Consider the following 17,497-nt stretch of genomic DNA (forward strand, 5'->3'; position numbering starts at 1 on the left):
AGTGCCAGAGTATATACTTTCACTGTTTGGTGCAATCTTCCCAAAGATCTGCACACCCTCCACCCATAATAAATACGCCTATGGCTGTATCCCAATTCAGAATGTCACAATATTGGGATATACAGTATGTAAGATTACCATGTCAGTAAAGTAATAATAATAAATCTAATGGCAAATCTTCTCACTGTGGGCCTGATTCAGAAGTGAATGTTGATGCGGCTGCGACTTTAGCTGCAACCATTATGGCATCTTTATGCCACAACTGATTGTTAGTCCCACTAGCAGTGGCACCATTTGGTCTCTGAGCATTTAGATGCACCATAATTCATAACATCAAAGCTGGCACCAACCCTATGACAGTCATCTGAACATGGAGTCCTGTGTCAGTGCTACTATGCCTTGAGATGCAGTCACTGTCAGCGACATGCCCATATCTGTCTATCTACCACCAAGTTATCGCCCATGAACACCCATTGAAATCCCCAGATCTTGCATCCAAGATTATTCTGCATCTCCCAGCAGTAATCATCAGGACGCAGGCGCAGTGCGACTAAGAAAAAATCCCCGGCCACTCTATTGTCAACCAGTAATAAGGACCAAATAAAACTAAATTAATTTTCTAAATAGAATGCAGCTGTCCCAGTTAGACACATTTGCAAATACGTATATGATAAGCCACCTGCTATTCCATGACACTTCTTACTGACCATAACTCTACCCTACATTTAGTCTAATATTTTCCCTATACTGGCTAATGTTTCTGAATTGCGAGCTTAATTGCCATAAACCTCCTGTGCTCTTTCTGCCAGCTACCATACTTACCTACATTCCTGGAAGGTGCGGAAGACTCACAATTTTTCGGGTAGTCCCTGCAGCCCGGGAGAGTGGACAGATCTCCCGCATCTCGCACAATTCCTAGTGAAATGGGGAAATAATACTGGGAATTGCCGGTCCATAGTGACGGGGTGGGGCTAAGCACAGGAAATAGCATCATTTTAGCAGGGTGGGGGCGTGGCCTAATAACGTGAGAGTCCGGTCCCTTAAAGTGGTATGCTGCACCTCCTCTCTGGGCTTCTCTTGGAGAGGAGACTTTAAAAGTAGGCAAGTATACCAGCTACTGTTCCCATGCATGCCACATACGCAGGTATAAACAAAATGCAAGCTGCAGAATCAGCAAATAAGCAACAGCAGGTTCTAGAAAGGGAGGGGTTATATAGACAACCAGGAACAAAGGTCAAATAAATTTGCCTTGCATTTCTAAATAAGATGACAAAGATTAGCAAGTATATGATAGGATACCTGCCACTTCATTGCGCTTCACTGTTTACTACATTTCAATAACTTGTATAAGAAGGAACATTTTTCAGATTGGAAATGTTCTTCTTTGTATAGATAATTATATTTTCCTTGAAGACGATAATCCCCTTTGTTTTCTCACAAAAGAGCTTTGGTTCCCCAGAGGCAGCCAGCTAAGCACACAGTTCTGTATATCTGGTTTAGTGAACAGAACAGTTTATGGCTTCATATAAGATCAGAAGAAAAACCAGATAAATCAAAAACCTATTCATCTATCTTACTGAGCAGTATGAGATTATATTGTAGTATTATTTACGAGCAAGATATTATTTGCTCCACATGATTTAGTTGCAAAAGCTACAGATGACAGATCAGCAGTTATTGTACCAGTTTAAATCTGTATAATCCATTCTCTCAAATGGCAAAATAGGATGTGATCTGTAATGGGTGTTTGAAATATATATTTTAAATGAGATTATAAATAAAGGTACTGAGACTTTGGCTTCCTCTTGGGGGCTGCAATCATTATGGTGGCAGATGGGGCTTCAGCCACATGCTTCCACCTATATCCCTATATATGATGGATTATAGTAGAAAGTGACCGCATAGACCAGAGGCTTGTTCATGGCAGGAACTGATGTGAATGGCCTAATATTCTCTGTTTAAAGTGCTGCGGAATATGTGTGCGCTATATAAATAACAGGTAATAATAATATTAATGAACCATGCATCACATCCCCTTACACTGCACCATAAGCATTGGATGTTCCCTGTGTATACATTGGCTGTGCATGTAGCCTATGGAGGTATGCCTAATAAAGGGCTGCAAATGGCATCTATTTTAAATGAACTACTGTACATTTCTATCTGGAACTACAGTTTACAAGTTCCTTAATAAAAATAAGCATATTAATTCACCGTTGGCAACAGTCATTTGCAGATTGTTCCCAAATGTCAGCAAATAAATAATGCCCAGTGGAAATCAGGAGATTCCCAGTACATGGAACGTAAATAACCCAATGAGCAAACTTCAACAAATGTCACGTCCTGAGCTTTTCAAGAGGAGCCCCTGAGACGCTGATTCTTCCTGCTTTGTACTATGGGAAACAACTGTGGACTCTCCACTGTGGCTAGTAGTAACCCAGACTAATGTACAATTGTGTCGTATTGCCAGCCTGATGTATTTTTTCATTTTTTTCTGTTACAGATTTTATACCCAAGTTCCAGAACACAATTGTTTTTGTATTTGTCATTAGCACCTTTAAATATCTAGATGTAAAAATACCTAAGAATGCAGTCTTTCTGATCTCAGTTTGGGGCACTGAGAGAGAGTGGTGATGGTGGAGGAGACATGTCTATTTATACTTGATTTTTGCCATCTTGGCATTTCAATGAGAGGCGTACCTTGCCACGAGTGACGTTATAGCTGTTATAGCAGAGGTAGGCGTATCACCAGTGCTACCTGTTCAGTCTGCTAAGCCTCACCTGTGCCAGATGCCTTCAAGTTTGTGGCCGGGTCTATCATTAACACTTGCCTAAGTTTCTATACTCTATTAGGGGGCACTATTTTTCAAACATCTCCATCCATTTGACATACCTCAGTTTGATCTCTGGCCATAATGTATGTATTATATTATTTCATTCTTGCTAGCATGTAGTGAGGAACACCATGGCATGCCATATCTGAGTAATTAGTCCTTCAGTAGAGAACAATGGTGGAATTTTTCTATGGAGAAGCTTGCTTCCTCATGTTTGCCCAATATTGATGAATGCCATTGCCAATATAGTAGAGCTGTGAGATCCACCTCATACAGGGCCATAACTAAGGGTTTGTGAGCCCAGGACATTGGAGGTGGCATCATCGCTCCCCACAGCACCTGCATTTGGTTTACAGAGTGCTCGGAACAGCACCCTGCAGCCAGTAGTGTTGCTGCAGAGCTGTCCAGAGAATGCTCCCTGCAGTCTGTACAGCCTTCTGAAGCATCCTAAGGATGCTCCAAACAGTGCTAAAGTTCCAGGTGCCGGTGGCCCACCCCTTTTGTGTGACCTAAATCATCCTGCTACGCCATGACCTCATACCTTTGTCCCCTTCCCTCAGCTCCTGCATACTTGTGTTGTTCACACAGATCATCTTTTAGTTTTTGTAGAAGTCTTAGGGGTAAGTTTACTAAAGTGAGAGTTTTTAGAAAGAGTTTTAGAAGAGATGTTGCCCATAGCAACCAATTATATTCTAGCTATTATCTTCTATAAGGTGCTAGTTAAATGTTAAATATAATCTGATTGGTTGCTATGGGCAACATCTCTTCTAAAACTCACTTCTAAAATCTCTCACTTTAGTAAATTTACCCCTTACAGTGCTTTTTTCCTTCCATTACACTTCTAGTAATAGAAGCTACAACATTTATTTTTATATAATTTGCTGCCACTGGGCCAGCTTGTCAGCTACAAACATGTATCTCTTTTCTCTATTTCCGCAAAATATGTAAAACTGATACTGTATTTCCACCTCTTGTTTTTGTAAAGTTGTGTTTGATTTTTTTTTTCGCTTTCTCGCTTGCAGAGAACTGTTGTCTGGCTTAGAGCTTGATGGGTAAATTTACTAAGCTCTGTATTGGTCCGAATTTGCAGTCACAGGTGTATTTTGTCATTTTTGCAAACTTGGAAATTTACTATGGCAAAAATGGGTACATATTCTGTATTTTCAGAGGTGAACAAGCCCGAATCTGAAGTTACAATGCACCCATAAATACAAATAGAAATGAATACACCATCATCCAAGTAAGGCAGTACTTTCCATAGACAAAAATACAACACAGGAATTTACCAAGAATCGTGATTATAATCACGAATGTAATTGAAGCAAACTTGGTAAAAAATAGTAGTTTTTAGTAGCTGTCAATCAACAGCCACATGGCACACAGCCAATCATCGGACAATTAGTCTAGAGCAGACTCTAATTGGCTGACGGCATGGCAAATGATGTTAGTCCTTCATTTACCGGGGAAGAGCTGTAGGTTGAAACACAGACATCTCTTCAATGTCCGCATTGGTCTGCGTTACTCGGTTTGTTATTTTTGTATGGTCAAAAACTCTACTGGAGAAGAGGACCGATCTGCACCAGGAGTATGTGAGTATTTTTTATTTGTTTTGTAGGGATAACCGTGGATTACTACTGGTGAAGGGGACTGATCACCGGGTAGAAGATGAGTATGTCTGTGTGTGTTTTGTGTGTATTAAACCTTTACTTTACATGATGTGTGTGTACTGTAATTTTTACTAGTTTCACAAGTGCCAAAGGGCAGGCATGCTGACACCTGTAGTCTCATGTAAAAATAAAAGTATAAATATATTATTATGACTATTACCCCTGAACCCACCGGCCAGGGGTGCAGGGAAAAGCCCCGGGCTTCAGCCTAGGCCTGGGATGCTCAGGTGAGAGGGGAGCCCTTTATTGGGGGGTTCCACCTCCCCTGGTATCCCTGACCTGGGATGACTAATCTGGGGTGTTAATGCTTTGGCTGGGGTGACCCGGCGAAAGAATCCCATTGGTGTGACATTACATTCTGGCTAGTTTGAGTCCGCTGCTTGTTTTATATATGGGGAACCCCAGACCATTTTTCCACAGATTTTTAAAACAAGGACTGGCTCACAGAGCCAGGTGCTGGTTCACAAAATACGGGGGACCCCTACACATTTTGTCCCCTGTATTTTTAGAAACAGTACTAGCTCCCAGAGCCTGGGCTGGTTGTGCTTTTGGGGGGAACTCCATGCATTTTTAAATTAAATCAACCCTTTATTTAAACATTAATACACACAAGCAGCCTGCACGTATATCGCTAATATGTGCAGGGTGCTTGTTTGGGAGTGTTGGGTGGGGGAAACACGGGCAGGAAACACAGGTAGGAATGATCACATACACCATCAGAAAACACGATCCCGTCAATAACGGGAGCTTAGAAAATTTCTGAATTTCTTTTAAACTCCCCCTGTGTATAATCGATCCTATCCATGTTTAAACTCGGGTAATTTCGGACCAGACACAATTCTTAGTAAATTTACCTCTGTGACTTGCTGAGCCTATAAGAACATTAGGAGCTGTGTACATGCAAGTAATGATACAGCTTTCAGTACGCCCACTAGAAAAAAACACAGGAGAGGGTGTATAAATTTTTTTTAGAAGGGGTGTACCATTGCTTTGGGGGCACAAAAATGGATGGTCCTTGGCAGTAGACCTGATGTCCACAAATGCTGGCCCTAAATAAGGTTTTTACTATAAATGTATTTGTTCAACAGTTAAGCTATAATGTACGAAAAGGAAGACATGAATAATGCCATTGCAGCTCTTAGAAGTAGTGTCGCATGGCCTATTCTTCTGAATTAAGTACCAGAGCTCAATTAGAGGCCTGTGATCAACCCTCCAAAGGTGTAAGCAGAAATCAGCGGTAACTGCTTCTTCAGGGCTGCTCGCAGGTTGACCACAGGTATCTAATTGAAAAAAAAACAGGGCACTGTATCTAGAAGAAGAGACTGCGCGATGCAACCCGTGGCTAGTTGAATCTGCCCTTTAAAGTTAAAGAACAGGTCCATAAAAGACTTCAGGGATAATCAGATGAAAATCTGAATGTTTGATGATAGCTGGAAATTCATTATAATAATGAGAGAAATAAAACTTAACTACACTGAGCACACACAGAACATATGCTCTTTATGAAAGTATAATAGATGTGGTTGTAAAGACCAGGGCTACAAGATAAACTGAGTGACTTATACTATATTGCAGTGGGATTACAGTATGAACAGAAACATGAAATGACAATTCAACTGAAATACTATTAAACAGAACATTGAGGGTTATGTTATACAGGTTGGACTAGGTGGAAAGATAAAAATGTAACATTCTAAAGATAGCCACACTCAATAAGATGTAGAGAATACAACATCAGGAGATGTGCTGTATGGAAGAGGGCAACATTTAACAAACAACAAACTAAAAGTACAGTAGACATCTAAACTACATGAAAGAAAGAAGAAGAGACTAAAGCAGGAACATAAGTTGATACATACTGTATGCCTAAAGCTAGAAAGTAAGCTGATATTAATGTCAGATTCCTGTAATATTTATTAACCAATTTTTATATAGCATCCACAAATGATGAAGTGCTTTACAGGGAATGGGTAATCATTCAGATCAGTCTCTGTCCAATTGGAGTTTATGGCTATTGTCATTAATATACTGTAAGCAAAATGGTAACAATTTACAAAAGTCTCAAAAATAGCATCTTAATAATTGTCACCTGCTCACAACTAGTTTATTAGAAGCACAATAACCCCATAGAGTAAAATAAATGGAGGATTAAACACCATCTGAACATCCTAACAACTGTGGGTGGGGACATGCAATTTGATCCTTACTAAACCGCATTGGCCTGCTGCATTCAGAAGCACTAGTTTGCAAGCAGGGATACAGCCAGAGAGACAGATCCATAAATCCAATGAGCAGACAGCTGTTTCAATAGTGTTAAATCTCATCAGCGCATCATCAGTCTCATCATGTTAGAGATCATTAAGGAAATAGAACAGAGCAGTAAAAAAGCCAGTAGTAGAGTGGAATCCCAAAGGGACGAGGAAGCAAAGGAGATTTCATCAATCATGAAAAAGGGGCCATTGAAGCAAAGGTTTTATCCTATTTAGGAAATTAAAACACTAGACGAAAACAGGATGAGATAATGAATTTGTGTGGAATCCCTGAGTTACAAGGAAAGGAGTAGAATAAAATTCTCTTCCACAATAAGAAAACAGTCTTTTACTGATCTTTATGTAGCAAGTAAATGCTTTTCTTACAAATGGAACTAAGCAGGTCCAGACATTCACAGCATATATGTACAGTAGACAGTAGTGGTGGGTCAAGATTGCTCTCCTGTATTACTATAATAATGGATATAAATTACTTTTTTAGAGAAGAATGTATTAAAGTATTTATTTCACTTGCCATGCTATGCCATTTAAATCTGCTATCAATCCGCAACATACAGTAAATTTATGTGTCTTCAGATTCCACAGTGATGCCATGTATATGTGATATTATTAAATACAGTATCGAGATTGAATATTGTTAATATGTTGTGGTAGATTGAAGCTAGGTGTCGTTAGAGGGCCACTGAATCTGTGCTAGGATTGTAGGATCCACCCAAGCAAGTTTAAAAATGGTGTTACCATAGGTGTCAGAACAGGGGGGGCAAGGGGGTGGATTAAACCCCCAAAAACATTTCTGAGGTGCCAGTGGAGCAGCAGCCATGGAGGGTCAAGGTTTGTGCATTACAGCAATAAACTGCACAGCCCATGCACTGCACGGAGGAGTAATGTGCAGTCTTTAAGTTAAGTTTTTTACTAAAGGTTAGTTTTGAGTTTTTGGTCATCTTTGGTTGGTTTTGCAATCCAACCATTTATTAAAGTCAAAACTGATGGCAAAACAATCAAAAACCCTGACGTTAGAACATCGGACGAACAATCGATTTTTTTAATAACACATCTGCCCAGTGCTGGTTGTTTTCTTGTGAGAAGGTACCCCATTTTATTTTTGGGGTCCAGACAATCTGAGAAATTCCAGTCGTGGGCTGACCAGTTTGAGGCTGGTTGATGTTATGGCAGGGGGACTCCATTTCTCTTCTCTTTTTTCTCTTTCTCTTTTGGTTTTATTTCTTTAGCGTTTATCCTTTTTTTCACATTTACTTTTTATTTTCCATTGCCCTTACATGGTTCTTGTGCAGAGCCTTTGATTAACCTTTTATAATCAATTTCTGGAACAATGAGGCAACAATATGGCTTCCTAACTGCTTCTACGCTAAAATATAGATTATATAATTTTACGCATAATTACAAAACAGCAAATCACCTTAGCTCCTTGCCCAAAATATCAAACCAACACATAAGAAGATAAAATCCATATTTGCCTTTGCATAGGTTTTCAGACACATTTTTTTGTACATACAATACTTGGCTCATGCAATTTTATAGTTTAAAAGTTTTAAGAATGCTTTATTCTTATTTTTATATTTTTGGTATATTTTACACTTCAAAAAGACAAATTTGCTTTTGCTTATCTCCAAGAAACTATGATGCTAATTTTTATCGAGCAGTGATTTATATGCTTTCTCGAGTCTGCTTTAATTCAATGCACTTTGTAAATCCTGTCCTGAGATGTCCTTCTTCTTACTTAGAGATAAGCTGATAAAATAGTTCTAAATATGTCATTGCCTGCGAAGGCACTTTGAGCAGATTAAAAAGAATAAGAAGACTGAGGAGCATTTAAGAGTTGTAAAGAAGGTTTTATTCTTTAGTCCCTACTTTATTTATGACACTAGACTCCTAGTTCAAACTTTTGTTAACCCAGCAGTAGTCTTATTAATCTGTAACTGGAATTATGTCCTTCACAGCCAGAAAATAAACCATCAAAACTTATATTGATTTTAGATTGGTCAGTTTATTTTACATCATGTTTACCATAGAAACAATAAAAACACTACAGAATTAGAAATTATAAATGTAGTAGAAAGATAGTTTAACGGTGATAGAGGCTGTCAAATGAAATATGGAAATTCGCAGGTAATTGGAACTAATGTCTCAAATTAAATCAAAATGTAATATGTTATTTTGGAAATGTAAGAACCATTTTTATGTTTTGAAGAATGCATAAAGAGTTATTGGAAAGAACTATTAGTGATCTGTTAGGCTGCTAAAGCCTTTGGCTGGTAAAGTTAGTGTTAGTTTCAAAGTGTTAGATTATAAGTGTACTTACAATTTAATAACTAAGACGGAGTTACGCTGAAGATTTTATTAGCCATATGCACACCATGCAAAGACTGATCTGACTTATCTTTCTTCTGAATTTCAGGTAATTTGCTACTACAGTCCTCATCAGATGCTATTACCTTGATTGCTATTGCGTGGTTTTAAAAATTATTATTTTAGGTAATCTGCTACCACTGTTCTCATCAGATGCTGTTACCTTGATTGCTATTGCGCAGTTTTAAAAAATTATTTTAGGTAATCTGCTACTACTTTTATATTAGCTGACATTACTATAAATTAAGTAAGGGTTTTTTTTTTCTGGTGAATGTGTGATGGTCTGCTCCCATCTCAATATTTGTTTATCTTAGACTTTATTGCATCCAAATCTAGTGTGTGTTAAGTACTGGGGGAGGGTTCCCAATCAGTGAACACACAGACACATGTTTGTAGCTATACTTATTAGCGACCTGTTAGACTGCTAAAGCCTTTGGCTGCTAAAGTTAGTGTTAGCTTCAAAGTGTTAGATTATAAGTGTACTTACAATTTAATAACTAAGACAGAGTTGCGCTGGAGTTAAACTGGAGAAAAACTGAAAGAGAACATCCTGAAAGCCAGAACACTTTCTTTGGGACATCAAACTTACTTGCAGCACAGACGGTGTAATGGTTAGCGTTACTGCCTCACAGCACTGAGGTCATGGGTTTGATTCCCACCATGGTCCTACCTGTGTGGAGTTTGTATATTCTCCCTGTGCTTGCATGTGTTTCCTCCGGGTACTCCGGTTTCCTCCCACACTCCAAAAATATACTGGTAGGTTAATTGGCTCCCAACACAAATTACCCCTAGTGTGTATGTGTGTGTACATGTGGTAGGGAATATAGATTGTAAGCTCCACTGGGGCAGAGACTGATGTGAATGTCCAGATCTTCTCTGTAAAGCGCTGCGGAATATGTGTGCGCTATATTAAATAACTGGTAGTAATAATAATAATAATAATAATAATAATAATAATAACTTGTATGTATATCCAGTAAACTCCTTACTGCACTCCATGCTTAAACATTGCAAGTACTTCCCAAACTCTGTGCTACCCTAACTGATTGCTCTTGTTATTCAAAACACTTTTGACTAGATCAGCTCTGTACATTATAATTTTTGGCTTCATGCTACTAAACATCTTGTTTGTACTCTGTTGCCTCTTTCCATTGCTTCACATATATCTGCTTTAACATTCTTTATTTTAGTAACTAATTTCTGCTCCCACTACTCAATTATTTCTATTTATATCTCACCTTTGTAGCTGTGCTCATACATTAGCAGCACTGTTATACTGTTACACTGTATTTTGAACATCTAACCACTTTTATCCACACTGTCTCCACATCACACAGCATCACACAGCATCACACAGCCTCCACTCCAGTTTTCTTCTCACTTATTACCTCATCCACAGCATGAACACCTTTACCTCAATCACCCCCCATATTCAGTGTCAACATAATCTCTGCTTTACCTACTTTTTCCACCTCTATCCTCCCCCTCTAGTCTGCTCTACTTGCTGTTCCCCCTTTTTTCTCTCACTAGTCTCCCTTCCAACCCTCTACTTCTCTCAACCACCCTTCTTGTTCCTCCACTCTTAACCACCTTCCTCCCTCCATGGACTTGCTACCTCACCACTAAGCTCTATTACCTACTTTCTCTGCTGGTCCCCTTTATGGCTGCCATGAGAAATCCTGGACCCGAGTATAGCAGCATCCTGGGGGTCCCCCCTTGAGGGGGCGTGGCCACTGCATTTTGGGGATGGCTGCACCTCCCTGTAGGTGGACCTAGCATGTAAGAAGGACCCACTAACAGGAGCATGGCATAGCATCCAGCAGCCGGGACTATAGTACTCACTAGTAGGATGGCAGGGCAGTCCAATATAGCCACATTTTTAGCTGGATGTATTTAGATGCTAAAATGTAAATGACAAAAATTATAGGGCAACTACTTTATTTTGTACATCTCTCATGTAAATAACACATAAATAAAATCTATTTTTGTCATAGAGATAGATGAACGAAGGACTTAAATTTGACATAACACAATGTCATCTTATAACATACACATTCCACGGCATATATCCTAACCAACTGCTCCATGCTCCTTCCTCACTATCTACCCATCTTTTTTGCCGCTGTCTGTTGCCCCTCCCCTTTAGAATGTAAGCTCTCACGAACAGGGCCCTCATCCCTCATGTGTTTTGCCTCCCCTACTTTTACTATCATGTATTGCTAACTCCCAAATTGGCACCTAACACTTGGTTGCTAATGCCCTGCTGCTTGTGCTATGCAGCAATGTTTATAAACCATGTCTTTGTTCTGCATTGTTTTGTACTACTATTAATGTTTTTTCTTGTGTGCTCATTTATGTACTGTGTAAGGCGCTGCAGAACCTTTGTGGCGCCATATAAATAAAGGATAATAATAATAATAAGAAGAATAACTAAAGGAGTCAGAGACTGTCTGTAATTCTATGTGACAAATTTGTTCAAATAATCTTTTAGCAATATTATGTTCTCTACATTAGACATTTTCAATTTGGGGTACAAGCTAGAAGCAGGTGGCATGCAAGGAAAGAAGCCCACCTGCACATAATCATTTTCCTCCAGGAGAGGTTGTGGCAATATGAGCATACCTCCCAACATGGGAGTTCTCTGCAGCGAGACAAAGGGCATGGTGGCAAAACACTCACAGGCATTTAAAAAAAAAACAATATTTTTCTTAATGCTGCACGCTATGGAAACACCTGACTACACTACGTGGTGGCAGCTCAACACCTCCCAACCCCGGGTAAAAGTTCTGCCCATTGTACACCAACAGGAAGTCTGACTATGACCTCAACTGCATAATATGTATTCTGGGATCCAATGTTACCACTCTGTGAAGTTTTCATCCAAATCCATCCAGTGGAAGGCCCAGAACAGGCTCCCTGGATCAAAGTTCTGCCCAGCGTACACCAATGGGAGGTCCGACTAGGACCTAAACCCCCTAGGATGGCTTCTAGGATCCAATGTTACCACTCTGTGTAGTTTTCATCCAAATAATGTGATGTCGTCCAAATCCAGTCATTGAATGGCCCAGAACAGGCTCCCTGGGTCAAAGTTCTGCCCAACATGCACTTTGCCGTGAGGTCCAACTGAGATCACAAGCTTAGGCTTCCAAGACAAATTGCCACCCCACTGTGAAGTTTTCATCTAAAGCCATGCAGTGGAAGGCCCAGAACAGGCTCCCTCGGTCAAAGTTTTGCCCAGCATCCCTGGGTCAAAGTTCTTCCCAGCATACACCAACCAGAGGTATGAAAGGTACCCCAACCACCTTGTATGTCTGGGATCCAATGTTACCACTCTGTGAAGTTTTCATCCAAATCCTTCCAGTGGAAGTAACTGCAAATGATGGGTTAGAACTGCGCTCTGCTGTACGGGCAGATGGGATGTGAGATGTATTGTTTGTGTCGGGGTGCTGCACCTTCCTAAAAGCAGGAGCACCGGGTCCTGTGTAATGATATAATGGGGTAGAGGGTGCGGAGGGTTCGCTCGCCCTATGGGTGTAATGCTGGAGTAATAGTGTGTTGTGGTCTTTTGTGTTCGATGTTGTGTGTGGAGTGATGGGGTGTAGGGAGGGAAGGGGGTCTAATGGACTGGAGGTGGTGGGTGAGGAAATGAAGACAGAGGCAGAAATGGGGGCCAAAGGGTTTATTGGAAAAAAACCCTGGCATTCCACACATCATACAGGTTAGCAATACTAACCACTACTCCCACCCTCCCACCACACGCGGCCATCATCTAGACACCATTATACACATAACAGGAATGTCCACTACAGCACTACCAGCTTGACACATGCCACACGCACCAGTCTTATTCCATCTCCCCCTGCCCGATCACCTAGCCACCATCCCCGGAGAGATGCCCATCCACACCTCCCCGGACCCCTGCGGTCACCCGAGCCACCAACCATCACCCTCATAATCACCCCCACACACACGCTTGGCCGCCTGCACCACGGGACTAAACTACCACGACAATGCGGTTTCACATCCCCACCTCCACAATAATTGCCTTACACACCCCGATGCCCCTGACCCCCACCCTACTCGCCACATGCCCCTGCCCGCTCATTAAATCCTCCACACAGCACACAGCACTCCGCATACCTCCTCCGCCCAACGCACGCCAGAGCCAGCTGTCACCTTAACCCATGTAAACATACGGAAACCCTACACAGCACAAGATTGGCTGCCAGCACCACGTGACCACCTCCAACCAACCGCACCTGGTCTCGATCCCCATAGCAGCTGCATAATGCATTAAAGCACTCCAGCCCCAGCATACACACCCACACCAGCAGAGCATACGATTGGCTGCCGACACCACATGACCGCCGCTGACCATTCACAGCCGGTCACAATCCCCATAGCAGCCACATATGCACCCAGACACGAGCCCCAGCTAACACACCCACAGCAGCACAGTAAACCATTGGCTTCCCAAACCACGTGATGTTATCACCCAACCACAGGCTTAGCCTCGCACAATCACCCACGACCTATCAGATACATGGGCCACGCCCACTCTTAGCCCTGATTGGTCATCTCCACCACCTGACAAACACAGAACCCGGAAGTTCCACATTTAAACCTCACACATGCATAGCCACACTTCTTACCTCCTTGAAGAAGGCAGAGCCCCTGCCGAAACACGTTGGAGACCCCCTACATTCTGACACCACAGCCAGCTTACACTAGAGCTCTTCATTCCTGCGGAGAACTCGGTCGAGCCTTGCTGCTTCCAGAACCCTCTCTACCCACCACCCGCAGGGCCGCGCTGGGCATCACACCTAGCAAAGCCCTTCGCACCCCTCTTGATCACCACTCCACCTGCTAGACCCAGGCGACCACGCACGGCCCCCTGGGAGCAACCAACACCAGCTCCACTCACAGCTGTTCGTCCAGCAGCAATCCCTAAGTGATCCACACCAGCAGGCACCCACCAGGCAGCGGGAACAGAACGCCAGCAATGCGGTGCACCAAGCCCCACAGTGCACCAGCAAGCCACTACCACACACAGAGCTTCCTCCAAACGCTGACACCACAGCAGCCAGCCAACACCGCATCTGCAAAAGGAAACTAACACCAGCTACCAGCAGCCCAAGCCTTTTTCACCAACAAATCCTACCGGTAGGTAAGTGACTCCGAGACTTATACCCCTGCGCGGGACGCCGCCAGGGTGTACATCCACAACCGCCAGACCCGCTGCCAACCCACCACTCCCCTCCCCCCGAGACATCCTAAGACTGTTGACCAAAGGTCCAGCAGGGGTAACGTGCCAGTCTATTGAACTGCACGGAAAGGAGCCCCCTAAAAGGGTCTACTCACCTCCCCAGTCTCCACCCACACACACCCCCAAGTGGATCGCTCACCCCACCTGGGTACCTGGGACCGAACAGAATTAGTACTGTTTTTTTCCAATAAACCCTTTGGCCCCCATTTCTGCCTCTGTCTTCATTTCCTCACCCACCACCTCCAGTCCATTAGACCCCCTTCCCTCCCTACACCCCATCACTCCACACACAACATCGAACACAAAAGACCACAACACACTATTACTCCAGCATTACACCCATAGGGCGAGCGCACCCTCCGCACCCTCTACCCCCTTCCAGTGGAAGGCCTAGAACAGGCTCACCGGGTCAACGTTCTGCCAAGTGTACACCAATGGGAGGTCCGACCGGGACCCTAACCCCCCTAAATCCTGGCCAGGATCCAACTGGACCACCTTGCATTGGTTTCTTCCTAATCGGTCCATGGGTGACCGAATGCATAACCAGACAGCAGACAAACAAACAGACCAATGAATTTTATATATAAGATGTTATCTTATATGAAAGCATGAGTGTGTGTATCATACATTGATTTTGAAGATACTGAGAATTTGGACTTTTTTGGAGCAGAATTTATGGATTGCATATTGTTTTCCTTAATCTCATGTGGTATTTTAGGGATTTCAATCCCGGTTGGATACAGAAACCCAGCGGTGACCATTCCAATGGTCACAATATCAGTAGCAGAATCCCAACGGTCAAAATCCTGATGAATGTTTGTAAGTATTCTAACCCTAACCCTTATTCTAACCTTAACCCACCTTTTCCGCAGCTTAACCCTAACTATCATCTTTGGCAGCCTGACCCTAACCCTCCCCATAGTGCCTAACCATTACTCTAATACTCACCGTCAGGATTCTGAACATCAGGATTCTGGAGCCGGTATTGTGATGCCAGTCTGGATTCCATAGCCGGGCTTGTGACCGTTGGAATGGTCACCTGCAAGACTACGAGAAACATGCATTACCTTGGAATTGACACAAAGGACTTTTTTTAAGTACTTCATACATTGGAACAAGAAACATGCAGAAAACAAAGCACAATATACATTGATGCAGACTTAAAACAAGGAGAAAATTAAAGTATGTGTGGAAGGAAATAAAGGAATCCCTTGATGTTCCCTTACTCCCAGAGGCCAATGAAACATAAAAGGTGATATATTAGGGGTATAGGGGAGGGGGGGTGGAGTGGTGAATATATATTTTTTTAATTAATACAAGGGTCCAGGCCAAAGTTTCAGTTCTGCGAGACATAAATTGTGAAATCCAGCATTTTAAATCACAATGACTCACTCCTTGGATGCTCTGATGGATCTTAATATTGTTCGGGAGGTCAGAATTTAAACCGCAGCATATCACAGCACATCACCAGTTATTCTGCCCTTCGAACTCATAGATTTATAGTGTAGCAGCTGCTTTATGGTAATAATGGGACTTTTAAAAAGTGATTTTATTTTCTGACTGGTTGATTTCAAACCACTTAAAACATATGTGCAATATTTAACTCACCTGCACTATATAAGGCTGCCTATTGCCTACTATAAGGTAATAGTTCGTGCAGATATGATTGTTAGCAGAAAGAGCAGGGAGAAATTGTACACTAGAGATTAATAGATTGGTACAGTATGCTGTAATTGAATATTGATTACTGATTGTTTTGTCTGGTGCCTATGTTTTGTTGAGGCAATTTTTTTGGTCTGTTTACAATTTATTGGTCATTGCCGTTTTAATTTTATTGTATTCTGTCCTATTTGTGCAAGAGTAAGTATTAGTACTGTCATGTTTTTTCTCTGTGTTTTCGCTCTTGTCTGTCTTATTTGTTTCTGTATGCCTAGATGGTTAGCAGCAGGACAGGGGGATGAAGATAGGGATAGCGTTGACAGGGAGGTAGATATTCCTTAGGGCAGCACGATAAAATCTGTCCACATTGTCAGATTCACTTATGAGGCGAACAGTGATCTAGTATCCAGCATTATCCACTGCTGTCAGGGCATTTTGGGCAGCCAAACTTCAAAAACATCAGTGGATAGAAAACAACAACTGTGGGTAATAGTGTGCTGAACTATATTAAAGGGAAAATAAAATATCTTAATTGGAAAACTCCAAACAATAGCAAAAGATGAAACTTTTGCCTTGATCTCTATCGACATAGAAGTCAATGACAGGGATGCCTATTTTTCTAGTGTAAACAAAGTAATATAGGAAAGAGGTTGATGTGCTCTCAGTGTGCCATGCTGTAAGGTTGTTTTTGCTGTGGTTTGGTAGTTGATGACAATACAATACAGTACACACACAGTACAGTACTGTACCAGGATAAAGGTGTCACAAGTTTAGCCCACATGGCAATGTGAGTGTACTGGGCAATGCTGTCAATATAACAAACAAACAATGTCATTAATAAACAATTTTAAAGGTTAAAACAACAGAAGCTTAGTGATGTCAATTTTGCATAAACACGTGAAAAATGTGCCAATGAGCTATAAGTTCAGCAATGTTACTAAAATGTTAGTAAATAGGCTTCTCTATATAAATGAATGGCAATTTATGTAAGTAATGTTGCTTTAGATTAGGTTTTGTTGGTAACCCATGGATTGATGTAGGATTGGACACATTTGCATCCAAAATGTTCACTGAAAAACAGTGTTGCAAAAATATAACAGCTACATAAGATATGTGCGACTCAGCATAGTGTCCATATGAAGATACATCCCATGGTACAGCCTTCAATTTGAAGATGATGACTAGTGTTTCAATTTAGGCTTAAAAAATAGAAATGAATATAAATCGAAAAACAAATATGTGGCACAGCAAAGGCAGATCCAGAGCCAAGCAGTGATAGGTTTAGCTGGTCACACAACAACAGGTAAACTTGCAGTGGGGCATTGAGAAGGTAGACAAGAGGGCATGTGACCGTAATGGGTCATTGATGGAATGCCTTACCACTGGAAAGATTAGCTCTGATCTAAAGGTTGCTGACTCTGCTGATGATCTTCT

The sequence above is a fragment of the Taudactylus pleione genome, unplaced genomic scaffold (genome assembly GCF_031769625.1).
Source record: "Taudactylus pleione unplaced genomic scaffold, aTauple2 ptg000120l, whole genome shotgun sequence".
Lineage (NCBI taxonomy): Eukaryota > Metazoa > Chordata > Amphibia > Anura > Myobatrachidae > Taudactylus > Taudactylus pleione.